At 44.4% G+C, this 20,211-nt stretch overlaps 1 long non-coding RNA gene across 2 annotated transcripts in view; it reads left to right on the top strand.

The window, feature by feature from the left end:
* LOC138497491 (uncharacterized) overlaps nt 1–20,211 on the top strand; it is a 285,446-nt gene that overhangs the window by 151,908 nt on the left and 113,327 nt on the right. The window contains exon 4 of one of the 2 annotated variants that reach the window (XR_011278597.1): nt 9,756–10,578. The exons of the other annotated variant lie outside the window; for it this stretch is intronic. This is a non-coding gene — a long non-coding RNA (uncharacterized lncRNA). Of the gene's footprint in view, nt 1–9,755; nt 10,579–20,211 lie in introns of those variants that run through there. 2 annotated transcript variants of the gene reach the window in all.

Raw genomic sequence — 20,211 nt, 5'->3', positions numbered from 1 at the left:
TTGGGGAAACCCCATGTCCCAAGGGAGCTACAAACTCTAGCAGGTGCGTGGTGCATTCCACACACCCTACCTTGGTATCTGCTGCTATAAGTAGATCATCGACATACTGTAATAACACAGTGCCTGGAGGTGGGGTAAAAGCAATTCTGTTTTAATGCCTGGCTGTAAATGTCATGATCTCTGCTTCCAAAAGATCAGGACTTGCCCGACTCCCTTGGAAGCAGACCCATAACCCCGGTTCCGAGTGCCAGCCAGTCCCAATTGGGACCTTTTGGACCCTGTCCTGGCGCCAGTGGCACCAGGCTCATAAAGATGCCCAGTCCCAGCGCTGGAAGCGCCGGGCTCATAATGCTTGGGTGGACTTACCTGCAGCAGACATACAGTGCACAGAGGTCCAGCCCAAAGAGCCAACCGTGTGTTACACATCACCTTTGAAGATACGGCATTCACCCAGTCAAGACCGGCGCCTCTGCGGGAATCAGGTGAGCGTTACAGAACACAAAGCCTACCGCAAAACTCCCACCCAGGCGCTATGGAAACCTCGGATACCGACCAACTAGCCCAGTTACTTGGGGAACTAAGAGCAGAAGTGCATGCAGCCTGTCAGGAAACAAATGCTCTAAGAAGGGAACTGATTATTTCCAAGGAGCGAACAGACGATCTCGCTAGACAATTGCTACAGTCACAAGACGGACAAACTCCGTTACCCGTTACCCGCATCAGGGGCAAATCTTCCTTCAACATCCTCTACGAACCCAGTGCAGATCAACCTACCTGGGAATGTACCTCTGGCTCCGCCCGAACGATTTTCTGGTGACCCAAAGAGGTTTGCAGTATTCATTAATCAGTGCCGGTTGCACTTCTTATGCCGGCCAGCAGCCTTTCCACCTGATCAAGCTAAGGTAGCTTTCGTGCTTTCGTACCTTAGTGGCAATGCGGCAGACTGGTCGATCCCTCTAGTTAATCAAGATGATCCGGTTCTCCATGATTTTCAAGCTTTTCAGCTCAATTTGGAAAAACTGTTTGCAAGACATTCACAGGGGCAGGCCTTGGACAATGAGCTCCTTTCATTGCGACAGGGTAATCAAGACCTTTTGGCTTATATTGCGTCTTTCAACAGACTGATAGTGGAAACTCGATGGCCTGAGGACAAAAGGATTACGCTGTTTTATAGAGGTCTACGTGGAGAGCTCAAAGATGTGTTAGCCCAAGTAGTGAATCCGCCGCAAGACTGTTCGGACTATATTGACTTAGTGGTTCAAATTGACCACAGACTGCAGAACAGGAAGGCCGATCGTTCCAAGTTTGATGCTCGAGTATTTTCCAAACCACCAACTCCTACCAAAGGAGTAGACTCCGGGGAACCCATGCAAATAGGGGGCCTGAAAGGACCACTAACACAAAAGGAGCTGGAAAGGAGAAAACAGCTGCAATTATGCCTCTATTGCGGAAACTCGGGGCACTTTCTTCGAGACTGTCCGGTGAAACCAGCCAAGAAGGCAGTAGGAGCTGCAGTTACCAGGGTCACAAACTCTGAGCAGGGAAACGACCTCGCCCGACAAGAATAGAGGTCCTCTTGCCGAGCGTTAAAACCAGTTCCGTGACCTCGCATTTCGTGATACCTATGGTCCTCATTAGCCGTGAACATCCGGATCGATTACATGCGATTGAAGCTTACGTCGACAGCGGTGCCATTGGCAATTATGTGGATCATGAAATGGTTTTGAGGATGAATCTGACTCTTTGTCCAAAGGCTGTAAAGGACGTCATTACTACGGTGGATGGTACGGAGATAGCCTCCGGACCAGTAACGCATACCACCCAAGAAGTGACGCTAGTAAGTCAAGATGGACACCATGAGAAGATCGTGTTCGATGTGATCAAGGCCCCTCAGTTACAGATTATTCTAGGAATTCCTTGGTTAGAGAAGCACAATCCTCAGATCGATTGGCGAGCAAGAACGGTTCAGTTTCCAGAATGTGTCTCTACTTGTCACCCTCGACCTGGTGTTGCACTGGCAGCAATTTCCGCGGAGGCTCCCCAGTTACCTCCTGAATACCTAGAATTCCAAGATGTTTTCCGGAAGGATCAGTCTAACTCTCTACCTCCTCATAGGTCTTATGACTGCCAGATAGACCTGATACCTGGATCTACTCCTCCTTGTAGTAGAATTTATGCCCTCACCGAGCCTGAGAATCTTCACCTCCGACAATACCTGGATCAATACCTAGCGAATGGGTTTATTCGTCCTTCCAGGTCCCCTGCTTCCTCAGCTTTGTTCTTCGTTCCAAAAAAAGAAGGGGACCTTAGAACTTGTATAGATTATCGCGCCCTGAACCAGATCACCGTTAAGAATAGATATCCGTTACCTTTGATCCCTGAACTCCTGGACCAAGTCAGAAAAGCATGCATATATACAAAGCTGGATCTTAGAGGAGCCTACCACTTGGTACGAGTAAAAGAGAGCGATGAATGGAAGACGGCCTTCCGCACCAAGTATGGGCTATTTGAATATCAGGTCATGCCCTTCGGACTTTGCAATGCCCCGGCCGCCTTTCAATATTTTATGAACGATGTCCTCAGAGAGCTCATAGATGTGTGTGTTGTTGTTTACATTGACGACATCCTCGTTTATTCTTCATCGGAAATTGAACATCGGAAACACGTGAAAATGGTCCTCGAGAGATTGCGTCAACACAAACTTTTCGCTAAGTTGGAAAAATGTGTTTTCAACGTGACTGAAGTTGAATTCTTGGGATTCATATTATCACCTAGCGGAGTGCGTATGGATTCAAAGAAGGTCGATGCAATTCTCAAATGGCCATCGCCATCCTCCGTAAAAGGTGTTCAAAGCATGTTAGGCTTCGCTAACTTTTACCGCAGGTTTATCCCCAAATTCTCTCGAATAGTCCAGCCCATCACCGCCTTGTTAAAGAAAAACAAACGTTTTGAATGGTCTACCGAGGCGGAACAAGCTTTCCAGAATTTGAAGACTAGATTTATCTCTGCACCGACCTTAAAACATCCTCGCCCAGAACTCCCCTACATCGTTGAAACTGATGCTTCGAGCCTTGCCATGGGGGCAGTTCTATCACAAAAGGACCCAGTAACCAATCAGTTGCATCCCGTGGCATTTTGGTCCCGCAAATTCTCGCCTCCTGAAATCAATTACACTATTACTGATAAGGAACTTCTAGCTATCAAGTCCGCCTTTAAGGCTTGGCGGCATTATCTTCTGGGGGCCCGACACACCGTTACTGTGATTACAGATCACCGAAACCTGCAATATTTGAAAAACGCAAAAGCTCAATCCTCTAGGCAACTCCGTTGGGCACTATTCTTTGCCGAGTTTGACTTCATAATTACCTATCGACCTGGTACAAAAAACGGTAAAGCTGATGCCCTTTCTCGGATGGGAGTGGAAGAACATTTGATCAATCCTAAACCTGTACCTATCATTCCCGAACAAAGAATTCTAGGTGTAATCGCCACACAATCCATAGAGGAAGTTAAGGATAAAGCCAGGCTACTGGTAACTCCAGCAGACATACAGAATTGGCATCTGCAGGGAAAGGACTTTACGGTGAAGGACAACCTATTATATTTCCAAGAACGGTTATACCTGCCCAGCACAGATTTACAGAAAAAGGTAATCTCTTGTTATCACGATTCTTTAATGGAAGGACATCCCGGTATGACCAAGACCTCGGAAAAGATCAAGCGCTACTTCTGGTGACCGTCTTGGAAAAAAGATATCAGAGACTTTATAATGTCCTGTGGAGTATGCGCCCAAAACAAGAGTCAAAAGGAAAAACCAGCCGGCCTCTTACGCCCTATTGACATCCCGCCTCGCCCTTGGCATACGCTTTCTATGGACTTCATCACCGATCTACCTCCATGCTCCGGATACAATACGATCCTAGTAATCGTGGACCTATTCTCCAAGATGGCGCATGTCATTCCACTCAAAGGCTTACCAACAGCAGCAACTCTGGCCCGAGAATTTCTAGAAAACATCGTCCGACTGCACGGTTTTCCTTCAGTTCTAATTTCGGATCGAGGTAGTCAATTTATTTCTCATTTTTGGCGAAGTTGCTGTCGGTCGGCTCAAATTGATGTGAGACTTTCGACCAGCCACCACCCTCAAACCGACGGACAAACCGAGAGGACCAATCAAACTCTGGAACAGTATTTGCGCTGCATGCTACAACAAACTGAAAAAACTTGGAAAGATATCCTTTGGATAGCCGAATATGCCTACAATAACTCTGTCCACTCGGGAACTGGGAAGACCCCGCTTTTTCTTTTATACGGTAGTCGCCCTCGAACCTCGGAGTTGGATCCACTCCAAGATCTTGGAACACCAGGAGTAGACCACCTGCATTCTACAATCACCCAAGCCTTTAAGGAAGCCGTTTCTCACCTTCAAAGGGCTAAAGAACAATACAAGAAAGGAGCAGACCAACATCGGAAGGAAGCCCCCCAATATCAAGTAGGAGATCAAGTCTGGTTATCCACCAAATATCTACCTCTAAAAGGACCACGCACATTCAACCCAAGATACCTTGGTCCCTATTCCATCACTACCATAGTAAATCCAGTAGCGGTCAAGTTGGACTTGCCCCCTCACATGAAGATACATCCGGTCTTCCACGTCTCTCTATTAAAACCCGTGCAACCTCATACCCGACTAACTACATCTCCAAAACCTATTCTAGTTGATGGAGAACTCGAGTTTGAAGTCAAAAGCATCCTGGATTCCAAGATCTCCAAATCTAAACTATTTTACCTGATTGACTGGAAAGGCTACGGTCCCCAAGAAAGATCCTGGGAACCTGCAGAATATGTCCACGCGCCTCGTCTAATCAAAAGATTTCATCGAACATTTCCTAACAAGCCCAAACCCCCGGAGAAGCCCGGTTTGGGAGGGGCCTTGAGGGGGGGTGCTGTCATGATCTCTGCTTCCAAAAGATCAGGACTTGCCCGACTCCCTTGGAAGCAGACCCATAACCCCGGTTCCGAGTGCCAGCCAGTCCCAATTGGGACCTTTTGGACCCTGTCCTGGCGCCAGTGGCACCAGGCTCATAAAGATGCCCAGTCCCAGCGCTGGAAGCGCCGGGCTCATAATGCTTGGGTGGACTTACCTGCAGCAGACCATGCTGCTTACTTACCTGCCAGTTGAACCCCGGATCCTCTTCTGTTTGTGACTACTTTTCCTGTTGGGTGGGGCAGGAGCCACTCCCTAGGTTCAGAACACTGGAACTCTTCTGGAAAGCAGGAACTCTTTTCTTACCTAGGCGTGGCTGTGGAAGGAGACACCTAAGCACTACAGGAGGCTATTTAAACCACACCCGATGGATGAATCTTGCTTTGTGTTATTCTGCATTCTCTGCAGCAGAACGCTCATCGTGTCTTCTGCTTCTGATGGTCTACCGAGGCGGAACAAGCTTTCCAGAATTTGAAGACTAGATTTATCTCTGCACCGACCTTAAAACATCCTCGCCCAGAACTCCCCTACATCGTTGAAACTGATGCTTCGAGCCTTGCCATGGGGGCAGTTCTAACGCTCATCGTGTCTTCTGCTTCTGATCCTGGGCCTAAGGAAACAAAGGCTTACTATCCTGGAATCCAGTCTTCAGCAGCACCTGTAAAGACAAAGAAAGAACAGGTTAGCACTACGGTCTTCAGTGGCAGCGCATCTCTTACCTGGTCCATCGGCTGTCACCAACGCCTCGCGCTGCATTCCGGCATCTGAAAGACAAAGGCTTACCTACTCTTCGCATGTTCCGGAGGTCTTCGCACTGCATTCCGGCATCTGAAAGACAAAAGCTTACCAGCTCTTCGCACGCTCCGGAGGCCTTCGGCGCTGCATCCCGCATCTGAAAGACAAAAGAAGGTGCGTTTAAAGACATTGGGCAACTTTATTACTCACGTGCCATTACTCCTTCCCACGCCGAATCCAGTGGGTATTCCAGCACCCTTCAGCTTCTCTAAAGCTCCGAACTTGTACCTGCAAGATAAAAGGGACAGTTAGTGCGCATCGTGAAGCAGGCTACAAGCGCTTACCTACGTGCTTCCAGGCGCTTCTATTCCTCACGCGGGTTCGATCCTCAACTCTCATCAGCCCGCCATCCGCCATCGCCGGAACTCTGCAAAACAAGAGATATCATTACAAAAGACTTTTAAGACATTTGAAGCGCACAGAACTTACCGTTCGTGCAGTTAACGACGGACAGCAGTCCTCTGAGGTCAAGAGGCCTGCACCCTTATCCAGTGAAGGAACTGGTTACGGCACCCTGCCCCGAGGCAGATGGAGAGTTCGCGTTCACTTACCTAAGGTGAGGGCGTTAACCTTTGGGGTTCTACAGGAGAAGAGAAAGGGAAGAGGAGAGAGGCACCCAATAACCCCAGTTCATTAATCCCATATTTTCTATCTGCAGACATCTTACTCTTCGAGTCAGACATACAGTGCACAGAGGTCCAGCCCAAAGAGAAGGGGGTTACACATCACCTTTGAAGATACGGCATTCACCCAGTCAAGACCGGTGCCTCTGCGGGAATCAGGTGAGCGTTACAGTAAAAGCTTTCTGCTCTCTGTGTATCCTTGGGTGATCTACAAAATGCATAAGAGTGACCGTCTGTGGTAAAGGTGAACAGGCACTGGCTGCCTTCTATTGGAATGCTAAAAAATTAATTATTTAATTCCACAACCGTGAAGTATTGTGCTGAGGGAAGAACCATAGTAAAAAGTGATGTCATATCTGGACCAACTGAGAACTGGGGCACCACAATTTCATTGATGGCTGTGAGAACTCTGAGGGTATTCTCACTCCTAGATCCCTTGAATCCTCTTCGCAGATGGCCAGGGAAAGGCCATTGCTTTTGTATCCGGACCTTGGGGGTGGAGAAGTAAGGGAGGATCACCTGGGTGGAGGGTTCTTGTGACTGGAAGTGTGGTGCCCTCAGGCGAGACATGGTAGCTCCCTTTCCCTATTAGTGACCAACCCAACCCTTTCTCCCATCTTCATGTGCTGTTATAAGCCTGTTCCCCTCATTTCACCCAATTTGACAGTTGACAGTACTGGGACGAAAAAGAGGCAACTAAGAACAGTGAGGACCACAATCTTTCACCACTCTGGTACTGGGACAAGGAAGATGCCTGCCAAGAGCTGTGAAGGTCAGGCATGTCCAGTTGTTTGTAGTCAGGTGGGGATCATTGGACATCCACACCTGCAGCCTGTCAAGGGACTGCAGGTGTGTAAAAGGAGGCCAGCCCAGCAACAGGTGGAACAATGGGGAGACCTGTGCATGAGGAGCAACTGGAGCAGCAGCCGGAAGGCCGTGTGATCAGCAGGGGACCATACTTGAGAGACATGCTAAAACGATGAGGTCTGCAGAGAGACGCGGCCTTTGGAAGTGTGGCGTGTGAGCTGGGGCTCTGCAGAGCAGACTGAACATTATGAAGGGGGTTACCAGACATTTGGTCGAAAAAATTTGGTCGACTGGACAAATGGTCGAACCAATTTGGTCGAAAGCCAAGTGGTCGAATATTTAATTTTTTTATTTTCACCCCTTTTTTTTTTTGGGGGGGTCCTTCCAACCCCCTTTTTTTTCTAAAAAACCCTTTTTTCCCTAAACGAAAACCTAAAAAATACATATATAAATAAAAAGAAAAAATTCGACCATTTGGTTTTCGACCAAATTACGTCGACCATTTGTCTTTCGACCAATTTACAGTCAACCACTTGTCTGGACAGCTATGAAGGGAGCTATGTAGAGAGGCTGTATGTGTTCAAGATGCTTGTTCCCCTGTGTTGGTTCATTGACACAGGATTGCCTGAGGGGCAGAAGCGGGACCACTGGCGTGAATAGCAGATATGCTCCAGGTTGCTGAGAAAGCTCTGAATACGACAGGTGAGTTTCTAGCAATTGAGAAACCCGGCGCACGAGCATTTAAAATTTGCTGTTTGAGGAATACTTTGTATCGGAGTGGTTGCATGTTTGAGGAAACATGTTTTCGAAGGTCTCTTATTCAATCGATAGTCCAACATTAAAATACTAGGAATACTTTGTATCGGACTGGTCGTGTGTTGGAGGAAACATGTTCTCGAAAGTCTCCAAGTAACAGACATTTTGTTTGAAGTGAATTAAGGAAACATTAAACAGCGGGTTCAATGAAAAGTGTGCTCGAAGTACAACTTGTGCCTATTGAATACCGGATTGAGTACAAACTATTTTTCTTGAAAATCGAACTGAGTCAAAACCTTACAAGGGAGCAAAACTGTTAAACATTAAGTCCAGAAGTAAAATAGGACATAAATCCAAGTAAATCAATTAGATGATTTATGTTAACAAAGATGAAACCTGTAAGTGCTGCATTCTAAAGTAAACAGAACTTTAACATTATAACAAAGTAAGGCATATTGGATAACAAATTGCATGAGAACTGCATATAAAAGAAAATTGCATTGAAAGCAGAATTAACTAAGACTTTGAAGATTATTCCAACACAGTCACAATTTGCGGATGGAAAACCCACCATAAAAAGAAGGCACAAAAGTGACAAAGAACTTTAAAAAGACAAAGGATATTATTGTGCTGCTGAAATTAAGTCTTGGGAAGGAACCCCTGAGACTTGAGACATTTATTGACTTGAGACTGGAGTGCTTGGAATTGTGTTACTTGGAACTTGAGGAAGGGAGCCCCGAGTATTGATCAAAACTGTATCATCCTGAACTCAAGAGAGGTACATTTGAGTCATTTTGCTGAAACTGTTTTATACTTTAGGAAGGGAGTTGTAAGAAAACTCTGACCTGGAAGAGGCCCAGAACGTTATGTTGGACACTATTTCTTTTGGTTGCTGACATCCCTACACATTGTAGAGATTCGTTTGGAGGGCAAATATAGGTTTTGGACACAGGCAGATTTTTCAGTTGAACTCTTTGACTCTGACTTTCCTTAGTTTTATTTAGGTAGGAAAATCCCACCTTAGCATAGGGCAAGTTAGGCCTTCATCTATCCTGACATTTAAGTTGATAAAAGTGTTTGTTTTGAATTCAGAATCTGTTGTCTGTGTCTTGCTTTATGATGCCTTCACATAGCAAGCAAATCTACAACCATTCTCCATTCAATACGTGAGCTTTCCTTGCCATCCCTTTTTCTGAACTGGCAAAATTGGGCTGTTGCATGGACTCCCTGCTATTTCTTTAACTATCCCTCTAGCCAGTAAATCTTTAATCACTCCCCTTATCCCTAATAATCCTTCCTGGGTACTTTGTATTGGGGTATCCTTGGGAGTATGGCATTGGTCTTAACGTGAATTTGAATTGGATCTACTGCCATGCTTTCTACATCATCTTTATTGGATGCCCCTTTTATTCACTTTCCCAAGTTTGGGTGGTAAAGTGTTAGAGGTGGAAACATAACATTTAGTAAAGGATTCAGTAGAGCAACTGAGGAAGACGCCATCCAGCAAACAGTAAATGTTTTCAAGCAAGCGTTTCAACAGGTCCATGCCCAAAATATTGCAAGCACATTCATCTGTTAAAATAAACTAAGCCATGCAGGAAATGGGCTCTATCATGCTCTATCTGAAAGTGAATGGGCTCTGATACTGGAATAAGGACTGAATCATTAGAAGATCCCACTGAGGTGTTAATTAATTTTCCCAGAGAGGTGTATTGAAGGCACTAGTTTGTGAGAAATATAAGTATTGTTTGCTCCTGTATCTAAAAGTAACTTCTGCTTCTTTTCAGCAATGCAAAGTTCCACATATGGACCTGTGGGGTTAACAGAACAGGTATTTGTATTCTGCCTTTCCCTTCTCCTGGGCAACCCAATGTTGCATAATAATCTGGATTTGACTGGTCTTCATAATAGACTCTGGCAGAATACTGCTGTCCCTGCCTTGGATCAAAATAATTAGACTGTCCTTGGCCCTGTTTTTTGGCATTATTACCATCTGTTTTGCTTTCCAAAAAGTGCACGTCTTATTATTTCTCTCCAGTACACTAACTGAAAAACAACCTTGGACGCTGAAAGACAATTATTCACACAGACACACACTCAGTTAGATTATAAAATTACTGTTTATGGCCATTTCTTCTCAAGACCGAGGATTGATCACCAATAGATCTCAGATAAACCTATAGTTCAGGGGGCTTGTTATCTATAAGGACAAGTGTTCCCTTCCTCCCCCCCTCCACTATATGCATTTGCACTAGGAACCAGTGCCCACTAGACTTGCTTGTATTATTTTGCAGTCTACCTTTGTGTTCCATTTTTATAAATTGTTGGACATGTACTCATTTTCTTTCTTTTCCTTTTTCATTCCTTCATATTTTTTCATGATATTGTACTAAATGTGAGTGACATGTTGTTGTAGTTAATGTCTTTGAAATGTATTGATGCAGAACATATTTGAGACACATACTGTAATTTTGTCTGCCTATTTACAGGTGTACTGGGATGTTCTATTTTGATTGTCAGATACCCAGTACGAGAACTTTTATGTAATAAACCTATGCATACTAAAAAAGCTCCTTGTTCAACAAGACTATGTATATATGTACAAATTAAGTTGCACAAAGTCTTAAGACTTAAGGGATTCTAAGATTAGACCACAAGGATGGGCCACCAGTGATTTATAAAACACCACGATCTTCTTGTTCTAAATAACAACATACAGAATTGGTAGTATGTTCTAACTCTGTCTGGCGGCTACTCTCTTCGTGATATATAATTTATTCTCAATCAGCATACATAACAAAATAAATGCAATAAAGAAAATAAATGAATGATTAGTAAATGGTTTAAAAATGCTTCACCATTGAGGTCACTGCAGAACACCTCCTCATCTTAGCCAGCAGCACTGATAAGCTCTGAAAATAGGCCAGGCACAAGAGATTCTCCCTGCAACAGGAATGGAAAGCTGTGCGTACACGCTTCCCCAAAGCTTATCTGTCTGACTGTGTTCGGTAGTTGTCATTTTAAAAATAACACAAATGCATAATGGCATTTTCCAGAACTTTCTGGCTTTCCACCTGTTATCCATTCCCATGGAATTTCGGGCGAATGGCCCATGGAAATCTCAAGAGGTAAACTCTCCCCTTTCTCATGGAAGCGCGAAAAACAGCATAACTTTCTTTCGGCTCCTGCAACGTTATCAGGCATCAGTCGGCACCTTTCATCAAAACAATCCTTGAAGCAATGCAGAATAATTTAAGCAGTGAGCCTCGCTGAAGAACATGTTTGCCGGTGAAACAGTGTTCCAACTTCACATTAAATGGAGATCTCACAGAGGAAGAAAATGTCCATCGCTTCTCTGGGTGCACCCAGTATGCATTTCACACAGACTTGATGTTTTATTCAAAAACATTACAATTCAAAAGCATTACATTCCACTCTGACTTCCATAACTCAGTGGCACTAAAGTTGACTTCTGAAACCAATGAAACATAATAACTAAACTAGGAATACATTGAAAACAACAACAACACATTTAAATCATAACAACCATTAAATTACAAGCAAGGGCAGAACACAAAATTCCTCCAACATCTGGAATCCAAGAAAACAGCCAATCCCACCAATTCCCGTTGTGGTATGATGTTACTTGCTTTGTCAAATCCTTCAAATTTTGGATGTGGTTTTGCACAGACCGGGAACCACACTCATGTTAAAACAACACATTCCTTCAAATTCATTACAACCTAAATTATGTTTTAAAAACAAATTATCAATAGCAGCTCTGTTCTGCAAGGCTGCTTTTCTCATAGCTTTGCTATCTAGAAGCAATTCTTCTAAGGCTTTAGAGGTATGATTTAACCCTTTCACTACTAAGCATGCTAACTTAATCAACAATGTATAGTCTCCAGCAGCTAATCCTCAATCTCCCACCAATAAATATTCAAGAGCTAAAACTTCAGTTTCTGAGAACAGGGGTACATTTGAATCACAGTTTGGGGCTAGCCCTATAGAGTCAAAAAATGATATTTTGATTCTATGTAAAGTTGGCTGCTCAGGAAACATCACTAAAGCAAGTCGTGTTAACAAACGTGGTCCTCCAGAAATGTTAGCTAGAATGTATGTGTAAGTAGTGTTACCACACGAAAGAAGCCATCCTACAAGACGTTTCACAGGATTTAAATGACTAGCAGCTACAACTGTATGATCACATAACATTGTATTATTAACGTTGGTACATGTGCTTGAAGTACATGAACACAATTGCTTCTCAAACACAGTTCGGTTGTCCTTTTTTGTAATGTTCAATTGTTGACATTTGCTAACCTCTTTAGGGTTACAGGTCATCATGTAACAGATATCCCCTTGGGCGATGTTGTAAGTCACTATCTGAGTTAGGTTTCTCAATTTTTGGTTTGTTTCTTGGCAGAATCTGCAATATTCATAGACAGAAAATGATTGTTGCACATTAACATCCTCCACTAAAGAGTTATTGGGCCTCATTACGACCCTGGCGGTAGAGTGATAACGGCGCCGGTACTGCTGCCAGTGCCGTTATCACTCTACCGCCACATTAAGAGATCTGTTCGCGGGGCCGCTCTGCATGCCTGGTCAGACCAGACGCGCAGAGTGGCACCCGCTAGCAGAACAGGATGGTAGCAACGGTCTTGTTATGAACGGGACCGTTGTTACCATCCTCCCCATTCCCATTGAGCCCTATTAGCCCTATTAGGGCTCAATGGGGAATGGGGACATACCGGGTCCAGGTCCCACGAATGGGAATTACCGGGCCCGCAAAGGTCAAAATGGCCCGGTTATTCCCATTTTGCGGGACCTGGGTTTGGGGGTAGCCATGCCGGTAAAAACGGCATGGCTACCTCCAAACCCGTAATGAGGCCCATTATGTATGATTCCATAAATGTGTCTCAAAGTTGAAGCAGGTGTTGGCACCACTACTAGACATGTAATCAGCAGATTGATCGCGTTGTGAACATCAGTTAAACAGAAGTACGAAATATTTAAAACCTTTTGTGCAAGGTATGCCCACAATTTCTTCGTTTGGGCATTTATCAGTGGATATCTTTGCCTTGCTAAAAGCATATCTCCTGCAGCTGGTTTTAATGCTTCTTGAGCTTGTATTAGGTGTGTCCTCAACACTTTGTGAATTCTGTTCTTTGTGGCTGGTGTGTCGGCATTGGCATCAGGTGACCTCCGATGATCATTACTGAATGTCATCATACTCACATTGGTTTGTCGACGCAAATATGACATCTTGTGTTTGTTGCAGTGTGTCATCCCTTCCAAATGGAGTCCATTCAGTATTACAAGTACACCAGCGAGGCACAGACTCTTCAAAGCAAACCCAGAAAAGACATATCAGTGTTGATAATCACTCTCTTAAGTAAATTTGTTTGCAGGTACATAATTCCATTTCTTTTGGCCTGGCTCCATCACTAAAACTACTTGATCTCTGTCTTACGCTATGACATCGGCACGTATGGGTGGGCCACTTGGTTTCTCTACCCAAACCTCTGCACCCAGTAACATGCGATCTGATGAGCCAAAACCATCGTCCTCACTAGTAGTTAACACTGTAGGGGGCTCCCCCTTTCTGATTATGGACAATTTTGCAGGTATGACAATCAGCTGGGCTATCTTGTCTCATACATGGATAGGTTGTATTTGGTCTCCACTGTTCATTAAAATGACTTTAATATCTCCTTGATAATCAGCATCTATCACCCCTCCAGGAACTAGATGCCATTCAATGCTAAGCCAGATTTAGGGGCAATCAATCCCATGTGTTCTGGTGGAATCTGTACTCCAATCCCATTTTCAATTACTATTATACCTCTGGGTTCTAATCTGATCTCTTGGTGAGAATGCAAGTCTACCCCTGCAGTTTCTGGTGTTGCACAGTATGGAGTTAAAGCACCTGGCATTATCTCCCAGTATAACAGAGTCTCTACAGCTGAATGAGGTTGCATCTGTAATGCAGGTGTTACCATTCACATTAAGGGTGTTTCATTTTCAGTCAATATTCTGTTGTTGAGAATGTGTACAACATCAAACACACGATCACGCCAGCCTGTCAGTCTACCATTGCCTGATTTGCACAACTGTTCTTTCAGAAAACCATTAATTCTTTCAATCTAACCCAATGCTTCGGGGTGATATGGTACACGATCGAGCCACTCAATGTTTTTCTCCTGACAATATTCATGAATCAACTTGCCTTTAACATTTGAACCATTGTCACTCTGAATTTGCAAGGGCATGCCGTAATACAAGGTAATCTGATAAAACAATTTAATAGTGTTCAGTTGTGTGGCTCTCTTGCATGGTAGCACCATCACATATCCAGAATATGTGTCCACAATTGTGCATGCATACTGGTAACCTTTACTAATTGCCATAGGACCGATCTAATTGATCTTCCAAATTTGCCCTAAATGTGGTATATTCTGTCTCCAAAACCCAAACAGCCCTATGAACTGCTGAGCTTGTTTCTTGTTCAAAGGTGTGGTAAACTCAAATATCTTTTGTCAGGCTTTCAGCACCATCTCAAAATGCCCCTTATGCCACGGAATTCCCCAAAATATCACATTCTCAGCTGGTCCTTGAATTTTCTTAAGGTTAATCTCCCAGCCTTCCTTCTACAACCCATCAATGATTGCTTTCAACTGATTTTTCACACTTCGATCATCCTTGCCATGGATCAGAATATCATCAATGTAATGTGAGATTTGTATGTCAAGTTTGCATGGTATCTTATCTAAGTGTTCTGCCCCCAGCCAGTGACAGAGGGTTGGGCTATGCAAGTACCCCAGAGTCAATCTCGTGAAGGTGTACTGACGCCCACTCCTAGAAAATGAAAACTGCTCCTGGCACTCTTCGGCAATTGGCACAGAGAAAAAGGCATTAACCAAATCTAACTCGGACTTAGATATTGGGACAATCAAAAGTTGATATTTCAGTTTTTTCAAATTGCCAATTTTCATTTCCACTCCTGTCTGTACTGCTGGTGTTTCCTTTCCCCACAGCCCAGTAATGGCAAAGTATCAACCTTTAAATCTTGAAGGATTTCCATGAATCAATGAGGCCTCCACCCCGGTGTCTATCAAAACCTGGACCTCTTGGGTGTTTCCAGGTTTCCAAAATATCTTAACATCAACATGAGGTCATCTGTCAACTTTTATATGCACAGATGTTGCCACGGTTTGGCCATAATCCTAGCCATATTTGAAATTAGTGTATCCAGACTCAGACTCTAACATTGCACCCACCACTTTTCTGAAATCAGTATATGTTGGCTTGTACTGGCAAGGGATCCCCATAGACCCTTCTCCCGGTCCCTCCTCAGGAGGCGCTGAAGGTGAAGTGTCCTTTTTTGCTTGGTTACCACCTGTTACTTAACCTGTTTATAGTGCTCTTTCCAAGAAAGCCCCTTCCTTTTCTGAACAATTCATACATTTCCCTGGTTTCAATACCATCAATCGCCTCCCGTGGCACACCATCTTTCAACAATGCCAAAACATGTCCTTTCTTGACACTCAGGAGTCTCTACTATCTTTTCTTATGCCTTTTGTTCTTCTCTCACTGCACCCCTCTCTCTCTCTGTCTGTCCTCACCTTTGTCCCTTTCACCCAGATGTGACAATTGACGAATAGCTTCTACTACTTCACCAGTTGGCTTCCCAGTCATGCCCACTAAGTCATAATGACCCTCTTATATGCGAGTGGGGCCGTTCTTATGACCATATTTCTGGATGACACGGACAATGGCACACCCTCATATGTACTGGTTCATCCACATGAACTGCTTCTTTCATAGCATGTTCTCTGATTTTTTTAACTGGATCCATCAATGTATAACACTTCTTATCCTCAGTGGGCCAATCCAAGGTGATGGGATATTTGCAGTTACACCCCTGGGCCGCTAGGTGCAACATCGATATCTGTGAAGCTTGGCCATTCACATCTGGAGGAGACCCAGCCAGCAAATCTTCTTGTATATTAGTGTCACTGGACAGAGGCTGAAAGCATTGAAAATCTGTGGAATCTACTAGCAGGGCCTCAGCACCTCCATCATACTTCTGCCTCAGTCGAGTAATAATCTCACCAATTTACTGTAGTGGTTACTCGTCCAGTGTGGTCAAATCTACAACACCTCCTCCTGGATTATGTGGATGGGGGCCAGCCCTGTGCCTAGTTACTGGCTTAGCAGTTACAGCCGTTTCATCCTGTTTTAATTCAGATACTGCTTCCCCCTGTGGGCTGCACTTTGAATCAGTTGAATTCCAGATATCACCATCCCATTTAGCAGGATTCCAATCTGCCACTGCGGTGGCAATCACAGCTGCAACATTCCTTTTGTTGACACTGCCACAGCCCTTATATTTATATCGAGCAACTCGCACAGCAGCCCTTTCAGCAACCTCCTGATTTTTCTGTGCTTTGTCATGCTAGATTTTCAATTGCAATTGTTGCATCAGAGAAATGTGTGTCTCAGTAGCTAACTCCTTTTCCAAGCGCAATACCTCTGCATCCAGTTCCACATTTCTCTGATGCATTTTTCCATAAGTATACAACAGGATCCACCCTCGCCTCCCCAGAGCAACAAATTCCTCTTCCTTCTCCACTGAAACCTGATGTAAACACAACACTACCTCTGTGGGCCTTGCCATACCCAAGTCTTCCACCCATGGCTCGCAAAGCCCAGAACTACATGGCCATTCCTTTGCCAACTTGTCATATGGGCCCTTAGTCCAGCCCAGAATTACAACACTAAGGCAGTCCTTGCCAGCGGAGATCCCCTTATCCTCTTTTTAAGCAAGTTATTCATAATTACAATAATGTACAACAACCTATGTACAATAACTTATCCACCGCAGCTTGAAAACAGTCACTCAAAGTGCACACACACAAAACGCCAATTAGCAAAGCCCCGCCCTCCTTTCATAGAAAAAGGAAAGAAAAATTGCAACATAAATCTTGCCTTTCAATGTACAAGCACAGATTTCTAGATGCCTGGAATTTTAGAGCACAAGGCAGCCCAATGTTCATGACGCCATAAGTTTTCCTTTCCAAAAAGTGCACCTTTTATTATTTCTCCCCAGTAAACTAACTGAAAAACAACCTTGGACGCTGAAAGACAATTATTCATACAGACAAACACTCAGTTAGATTATAAAATGGCTCTTTATCGCTGTTTATTCCCAATAAGCATGCATAACAAAATAAATGCAATAAAGAAAATAAATGAATGATTAGTAAATGGTTTAAAATACTTCACAGTTGAGGTCACTGCAGAACACCTTCTCATCTTAACCAGTATCACTGAAGAGCACTGAAAACAGGACAGATTCTCCCTGCAACGGTAATGGAAAGCCGTGCATCCCACTTCCCAGAAGCTTTTCTGTCTGGCTGTTTTCAGTGCTCGTCATTTTAAACATCACACAAATGTGTAAATGGCATTTTCCAGAACGTACTGGCTTTCTACCTGTTTCCAATCCCCATGGATCCTCGGCCGAATAAACAATGGCAACCTCAAGAGGTAAACTCTTCCCTTTCTCATGGAAGCGCAAAAGACAGCATAACTTTCCTTCAGCTCGTATGGCGCTGAAGGAAATTTATGCTGTCTTTCACGCTCCTAACTGAGTGTGTCTCAATAAGACACGCACTTTTTGGAAAGCAAAACGCCATCAAACTGACTCTCACTACCTCTTGTTATTCCTCATTCGATAGACCTTCCTCTTCCTCTGGGACGCGTCATCCACTATTCCTCCTCTGTATGCTGGAGGAGCATTTACCCCTCTCGCTCTAAACATTCCTCTCAACTTTCCTCTTCCTCATGACATACCTCTTCCTGTGCCTAGTTTTGAAAAAGCTTGCTGCATTAATACTTTTCTCTTTAAATCTTTTAATTTTCTTTCCTTTTCACCTTTTTCTTTAGTATGCCTATTCGCATAATATCTGGCCGTAGTCAAAATATGAGCCGCAGTCTGCATGGGCCACCGTTGATTCATATGTTTGTATGTCATTTTTCAAGTGTGGGAGCAGTCCTTCCACAAAGTGTGAACAAAAGGTCTTTTGCCATTCTATGGTACCCAGATCCATACCACTGTAAGAGGAGAAAACCTCTTACTTCCTTACAAAGTACTTTTCTACCGACTCGCCTTTGTCTTGTCCACAGGTCATTAATTTATCCCAGTTCATTTGTTTCCGGGGCACTATTTACTCAATTCATTTCATAACAGCCCTGGGTAGGGCCAATATGTCCTCTTCCTAAATATCTTCCTTCTCAAGCTCTTCGCTCATCTGCCTCCAACTCCCTCAGGGTCAGTCCCTTCACCAGGCAAAACGTTGGTGGTAGATCTCTTTCTTCGGCTGGGGCCTCCCTCTGGAACAGCCTCCCTGCCTCCCTGCCTCTCTGAAACTTGAGGAGAACCACCTCTGGTTCCGGAAGCACCTCAAGACCTTCCTCTTCTGCTTTCTCTCTTCCTCTCCCCTGCTGAACTCCTGACAGAAACTGCACTGGTCACCTGGCTATCCTCTGATCTCAGGCCCAGGTCCCATCCCCACCAGCTGCACACTTGCACTGCCTCACGGGCAACCCCTGCACTAGGGGGCTGTATCTGTATCCCTACAGTCCCCACCAGCTCTTGACACTTGATATCTGCACTTGCCACCAGCTGGCCGCACTTTTACCTACTGTTTTTATTTATTTTATTTATTTTTTACTGTTGACCCTATGTATTGCACTGCCCCTCCCCCTACCTGCACTTTCCCTTTCCCCCCTCCCCTGCACTTGTGCAATCTCAATGTCACCTGGCCTAGTAAGATCGTTGTCTGTCTTCCCTCTGTTCTCCCTCCTTTGCCTCGTTGCACTTTGAAACATTTGTGTATAGGCGGGTTATAAATGCCACATCATATCATATCATATCATGCCATTACCCTGCTTCCCCTCTAAAATTCACTACTTCCTTCTTCTCCGAAACCTCCCTCTGATTGACGGTTCTTCACTAGTCTGTTTCCCACACTGTCTCCATATGTCGGGAGGTAACCTGCACTAAAAAAGTTGGTCAATATCCCCTAATGTTAATGGGCCTACACGTATTATTTGGTTAGTCTGATTATACAACTTTTCAGGGTTTTGTCTGCTGTAAGGAAAAACCTTGGTAAAAGACAACAGCTCCATGCCATTCCTTTTTTAAAAAAAACTTTTATTTGTTTGGCAAACACGCAGAGTACAGTGGGTTACATTATGTTCCATGTCAGGTACAAAGACAAATACATAATGCTTTACAGCAGGGTCCAGCCATGAGGCATCTGTGGTTTATACTGTACAGTGTTTGCTAGACTCACACAACTGGTGGTTTTACCTTGTGACAATTAGTTGATTACTCATCGGAGGGAAGTTTGGCCAAGTAGGTTTGGAACTCTCACCAAACATTGCTGGGGCGGGTGTGGGGGGTAGTGAGTTCAAGTACATCTCTTCGCAGTTCTGGGTCCAGGTTAATTCAGCCATCCATGCTTTGGTGTTGGGCGTTGTTACATGTTTCCACCCTAGCAGTATACATCTCTTTGCACTCATGCAGCCTATGTTTACAAATGCTCAGAGTCTCTTGTTCGGGAGATTATCCCACATACCGAACAGGACTCCCAAAGGGGAGTGCTCGAGGGGAGTGTCCACAACATCAGATAGGGTCTTTAATACGCTGTCCCAGAATGTCTCCAGCTGAACACAGGACCAGAATATGCGCATGTGATCAGCTGGACTAGAACGGAATCTTGGCCAGAGATGCTCAATGACTTGGGAGATCCTCCTTAAATTCTGGGGGATGTAATACAGTCTGTTTAACGATGTCTATTGCATACATCGAAATCTGAAGTTAAGGGAGACCTGTTCAGTGTGTATGCACATGCGCTTCCATTGACATCGGACAGACCCACCCCCAAGTTGTTAGACCAACTATTACGTGCCCTTGAGTTCGAGGGTTACTCTTTACTCATAAGCAGTTTGTATAATGTTGACAATGTTCTGTGGCTACCGCTAGACTTGGCTATGCAAACCAACTCTTCAGTTTCTTGGGGGTTCAAAGGGGAGTGTGGCCACAACGACTGTACAGCCGCACGCATCCTATAATATTACATAAGTTCTATCGCTGAGCCTGTATGTTCCTGTCGCCATGTTAATGGAGTGATGAATTTCCCATCCGGGAACAGGTCTGCAAGTGCTCTGTAG

This window comes from Ambystoma mexicanum, chromosome 5q, assembly GCF_040938575.1.
Source record: "Ambystoma mexicanum isolate Mex_15411 chromosome 5q, UKY_AmexF1_1, whole genome shotgun sequence".
NCBI classification, from domain to species: Eukaryota; Metazoa; Chordata; class Amphibia; order Caudata; family Ambystomatidae; genus Ambystoma; species Ambystoma mexicanum.
Note: the sequence above shows the minus strand (reverse complement) of the source record. Positions and strands in the feature narration are given on the sequence as shown.